This window comes from Heterodontus francisci, chromosome 22 (genome assembly GCF_036365525.1).
Source record: "Heterodontus francisci isolate sHetFra1 chromosome 22, sHetFra1.hap1, whole genome shotgun sequence".
Classification (NCBI taxonomy): Eukaryota; Metazoa; Chordata; class Chondrichthyes; order Heterodontiformes; family Heterodontidae; genus Heterodontus; species Heterodontus francisci.
Genome location: NC_090392.1, coordinates 50,541,314 through 50,547,080, shown reverse-complemented (window position 1 = coordinate 50,547,080; position 5,767 = coordinate 50,541,314).

Genomic DNA, 5,767 nt, shown 5'->3' with positions numbered 1-5,767 from the left:
CCTGCCCCATGATGTTCTTCAGTGTAAGATGTTAAAGCAGCATCGTCAGCAAAGAGGAGTTCCCTGATGAGGACTTTCCGTACTTTGGACTTAGCTCTTAGACGGGCAAGGTTGAACAACCTGCCCCCTGATCTTGTGTGTAGGAAAATTCCTTCTTCAGAGGACTTGAACGGATGTGAAAGCAGCAGGGAGAAGAAAATCCCAAAAGGTGTGGGTGCGAGAACACAGCCCTGTTTCACGCCACTCAGGATAGGAAAGGGCTCTGATGAGGAGCCACCATGTTGAATTGTGCCTTTCATATTGTCATGGAATGAGGTGATGATACTTAGTAGCTTTGGTGGGCATCCAATCTTTTCTGGTAGTCTGAAGAGACCATGTCTGCTGACGAGGTCAAAGGCTTTGGTGAGATCAATGAAAGCAATGTAGAGGGGCATCTGTTGTTTACGGCATTTCTCCTGTATCTGACAAAGGGAGAACAGCATGTCAACGGTCGATCTCTCTGCACGAAAGCCACACTGTGCCTCAGGGTAGACGCGCTCGGCCAGCTTCTGGAGCCTGTTCAGAGCGACTCGAGCAAAGACTTTCCCCACTATGCTGAGCAGGGAGATTCCACGATAGTTGTTGCAGTCACCGCGGTCACCTTTGTTTTTATAGAGGGTGATGATATTGGCATCGCGCATGTCCTGGGGTACTGCTCCTTCGTCCCAGCACAGGCATAGCAGTTCATGTAGTGCTGAGAGTATAGCAGGCTTGGCACTCTTGATTATTTCAGGAGTAATGCTGTCCTTCCCAGGGGCTTTTCCGCTGGCTAGAGAATCAATGGCATCACTGAGTTCCGATTTGGTTGGCTGTATGTCCAGCTCATCCATGACTGGTAGAGGCTGGGCTGCATTGAGGGCAGTCTCAGTGACAGCATTCTCCCTGGAGTACAGTTCTAGGTAGTGCTCAACCCAGCGGTCCATTTGTTTGTGTTGGTCAGTGATTATGTCCCCTGATTTAGATTTGAGGGGGGCGATCTTCTTGATGGTTGGCCCAAGAGCTCTCTTCATGCCATCATACATTCCTCTGATGTTTCCGGTGTCTGAGGCCAGCTGAATATGACTGCATAGGTGTTGCCAGTAGTTGTTTGCGCAGTGCCTGGCTGTTCTTTGTGCAGTGCTTCTGGCTGCTTTAATTGCTGCGGATGTTAAATCGCTGGGGGCTTTCTTGTAGTTCAACAGTGCAATGCGCTTAGCGGCTATGACAGGTTCCAGCTCTTCGTTATGAGATTGAAACCAGTCTGCATTTCTCTTCGCACTTTTGCCGTAGGTGGTCAAAGCTGACTCATAGATGGCATCTCTGATGTGGGCCCACTTGGTCTCAGCATCTCCTGTGGGAGTGTTTTGAAGTGCTGTTACAAGTGAATTTAGAAATTTTTGTAACAGCTGTGGGTGAGAAATTCTGCTCGTGTTGATGCGCGGGTGGCCCTTCTGCTTGGAATGATGCAACCTCTTTGGTCTGAGTCTAACCTTGCCGCACACCAGGGAGTGGTCGGTGTCGCAGTCCACACTGTGGAAGCTGCGTGTGATTTGAACACTGTTTAAGGCGGCTCGCTTTGTGACAATGAGGTCTAGCTGGTGCCAACGACGCGATCTTGGGTGCCTCCATGAAACCTGGTGACAGGGTTTAGTGCGAAAGAACGAGTTGGTGATGCAGAGGTTATGATAGGTACACAACTCAAGCAGTCTCTGCCCGTTCTCATTCATCCTTCCAACGTCATAGCGCCCAAGGCAGGAAGTCATGGTCGGCCCCAACCCTGACATTTCTGAAAGTGAGGGATTATATTATGGGTCAGATCAATGAAACTTCACACAGCCGCAAAATAACTAATGATCCCTTTTAATACATGGTGCATTTGATGAATAATTCAGAACTGATTTAAACTAATTGGTTTGTCTATTCTTGGGTGGTTCTGCTATTGTCACTGAACTAACCTTCTCCCACACTGTCTGCAGAATTCCGGAAATGCCCGAAGCCGCAACAACAACAGCTTGCATTTACATAGCACCTTTAATATAGTAAAAAGTGCAAAGGCAAACAGAATTTGACACCAAGCCACAGAAGGAGCTATTAGTACAGGTAACCAAAAGATTAAATCAAAGAGATAGGTTTTAAGGATTGCTTTAAAGGAGGAGACAGGGGTAGAGAGACCAAAGGCAGAATTTTTCCAATCCCATGGTGATGGGCCAGGAGGCAGTGTCCGGGAGAATAGCAGGGCGACGCACGGCAGGATTGCTCCCTGATGCAGCCCCTCTGTCAGGGAAGATTCTCAGGGGTAGGTTGGCACACGGATCAGCTGCCCGCTCAATGGAGACAGGCCAGCCAAATGAAGTAATTAAGGCCCAATTAGGGGTGACATTTCATGCTTGCTGACATTTGGCAGTGGCAGAGTGAAGCCGTCCTCCCCCCACCCCCCGCTGCTGCATGGAGGATGGGGGCCGTCACCTCAATGGAGGCAGCCTCCCTGCAGCAGTCCAGGTAGCCATCGAAGCTGCAGGCTCCATCCCCCAAAGGAGGGGCCGTCAACAGCAAAGGCCGCACCTGCAGCCCAAATGCTGCCGCTAGAGGGGTTTCCTCTCTGATTAAAGGAGCCTGTCTGCTTGGCCTCTCTACAAATTTAACTATCATCACCCCTCAGTGGGTGCCTCCATTGGACCGGCAGCATTGGGAGTGCACACACGATCCGTAATTAGATGGCGAGCTCAGTGGCGGCCAATTAGGATGCTGCCTCCAGGATAATAGCAACTAGCCAGTGAAAGGCATGGCCGCCAGTGCTGAAGTGATGAAAATCCATGATGTGCAAGAGGCCAGAATTGGATAAGTGCAGTGATGTGGGATTGGTTTAGGGGCTGCAGGAGGTTACGGGGCTAGGGAGGGGTGAGACTGTGGAAGGATTTGAAAATAAACCCCAGCAGCAAGTTTAACGTTAAGTAAATAAAACAAAAATAATAATCAAAATGTATGTCTGATTGTGCAATAATTGTTATACAGATTACCTACCTGTGTTGTTCCACAGGGGGTCTGTGGAACTGAGGCAGGTGCTTCAGAAGCAAAAAGGTTGAGGACTCCTGGAAAAGAAACATTACAATGATGTTTAACAGAGGCCAGGAATAATATATTCCACTGAAAGACAAGAACAATCTAAACACCAATGAGACACTATTGGTGAATAATGACACAAAGAAAAAATTGAGAGTAAGGAAAGAGGCATACACTAAGTATATAGACACTTCAAAAAGAGCGTGGAGAGCAGGGAGAGGCTTCAATTCAAAAAGAGCGCAGAGAGCAGGGAGAGGCTTCACTTCAAAAGGAGCGCGCATAGCCGGGAGAGGCTTCACTTCAAAAAGAGCTCAGAGAGCAGGGAGAGGCTTCACTTCAAAAAGAGCGCGCATAGCAGGGAGAGGCTTCACTTCAAAAAGAGCTCAGAGAGCAGGGAGAGGCTTCACTTCAAAAAGAGTGTGGAGAGCAGGGAGAGGCTTCACTTCCAAAAGAGCGCGGAGTGCGGGGAGAGGCTTCAATTCAAAATGAGTGTGGAGAGCAGGGAGAGGCTTCACTTCCAAAAGAGCTCAGCGAGCAGGGAGAGGCTTCACTTCCAAAAGAGCTCAGAGAGCAGGGAGAGGCTTCAGTTCAAAAAGAGTGTGGAGAGCAGGGTGAGGCTTCACTTCCAAAAGAGCGCGGAGTGCGGGGAGAGGATTCACTTCAAAAAGAGGGCAGAGTGCGGGGCGAGGCTTCACTTCAAAAATAGCGCGGAGTGCGGGGAGAGGATTCACTTCAAAAAGAGCACAGAGAGCCGGGAGAGGCTTCACTTCAAAAAGAGCGCGGAGTGCGAGGCGAGGCTTCACTTCAAAAAGAGCGCGGAGAGCCGGGAGAGGCTTCACTTCAAAAGAACCGCGGAGTGCATGGCGAGGCTTCACGTCAAAAAGAGTGCGGAGTGCGGGGAGAGGCTTCACTTCAAAAAGAGCGCGGAGTGCGAGGCGAGGCTTCACTTCAAAAAGAGCACGGAGAGCAGGGAGAGGCTTCACTTCAAAAAGAGCACAGAGAGCAGGGAGAGGCTTCACTTCAAAAAGAGCACAGAGAGCAGGGAGAGGCATCACTTCAAAAAGAGCGCAGAGAGCAGGGAGAGGCTTCACTTCAAAAAGAGCACAGAGAGCAGGGAGAGGTTTCACTTCAAAAAGAGCACAGAGAGCAGGGAGAGGCTTCACTTCAAAAAGAGCACAGAGAGCAGGGAGAGGCTTCACTTGAAAAAGAGCGCAGAGAGCAGTGAGAGGCTTCACTTCAAAAAGAGCGCGGATTGCGGGGCAAGGCTTAACTTCAAAAAGAGCACAGAGAGCATGGAGAGGCTTCATTTCAAAAAGAGCACAGAGAGCAGGGAGAGGTTTCACTTCAAAAAGAGCACAGAGAGCAGGGAGAGGCTTCACTTCAAAAAGAGCACAGAGAGCAGGGAGAGGCCTCACTTCAAAAAGAGCGTGCAGTGCGGGGCGAGGCTTCACTTCAAAAAGAGCACAGAGAGAAGGGAGAGGCTTCACTTCAAAAAGAGCACAGAGAGCAGGGAGAGGCTTCACTTCAAAAAGAGCGCTGAGAGCGGCGAGAAGCTTCACTTATAAAAGAGCGAGGAATGCGTTGAGAGGCTTCACTTCAAAAGTGCGCGGAGAGCTGTGAGAGGCCTCACTTCAAACAGAGCGCGGAACGCAGGGAGAGGCTTCACTTCAGAAAGAGCGCAGAGAGGAGGGAGAGGCTTCACTTCAAATAGAGCGCTGAGAGCAGGGAGAGGCTTCACTTCAAAAAGAGCGCGAAGTGCGGGGAGAGGCATCACTTCAAAAAGAACGCAGAGAGGAGGGAGAGGCTTCACTTCAAATAGAGCGCGGAGAGCAGGGAGAGGCTTCACTTGAAGAAGAGCACAGAGAGCAGGGAGAGGCTTCACTTCAAAAAGAGCACAGAGAGCAGGGAGAGGCTTCACTTCAAATAGAGCACAGAGAGCAGGGAGAGGCTTCACTTCAAAAAGAGCACAGAGAGGAGGGAGAGGCTTCACTTCAAATAGAGCGCGGAGAGGAGGGAGAGGCTTCACTTCAAAAAGAACGCGAAGTGCGGGGCGAGGCTCCACTTCTAAAAGAACGCTGAGAGCAGGGAGAGGCTTCACTTCAAGAAGAGCGCGGAGAGCAGGGAGAGGCTTCACTTCAAAAAGAGCGCGAAGTGCGGGTCGAGGCTTCACTTCTAAAAGAACGCAGAGAGGAGGGAGAGATTCACTTCAAAAAGAGCACAGAGAGCAGGGAGAGGCTTCACTTCAAAAAGAGCACAGAGAGGAGGGAGAGGCTTCACTTCCAAAAGAGCACAGAGAGCAGGGAGAAGCTTCACATTCAAAAGAGCACGGAGTGCGGGTCGAGGCTTCACTTCAAAAAGAGCGCAGAGAGCAAGGAGAAGCTTCACTTCAAGAAGAGCGAAAAGAGGAGGGAGTGGCTTCACTTCAAATGGAGCGTTGAGAGCAGGGAGAGGCTTCATTTCAAAAAGAGCACGGAGAGCAGGGAGAGGCTTCACTTCAAAAAGAGCACAGAGAGGAGGGAGAGGCTTCACTTCAAAAAGAGCACAGAGAGCAGGGAGAGACTTCACTTCAAAAAGAGCACAGAGAGCAGGGAGAGGCTTCACTTCAAAAAGAGCACAGAGAGCAGGGAGAGGCTTCACTTCAAAAAGAGCACAGACAGCAGGGAGAGGCTTCATTTCAAAAAGAGCGATG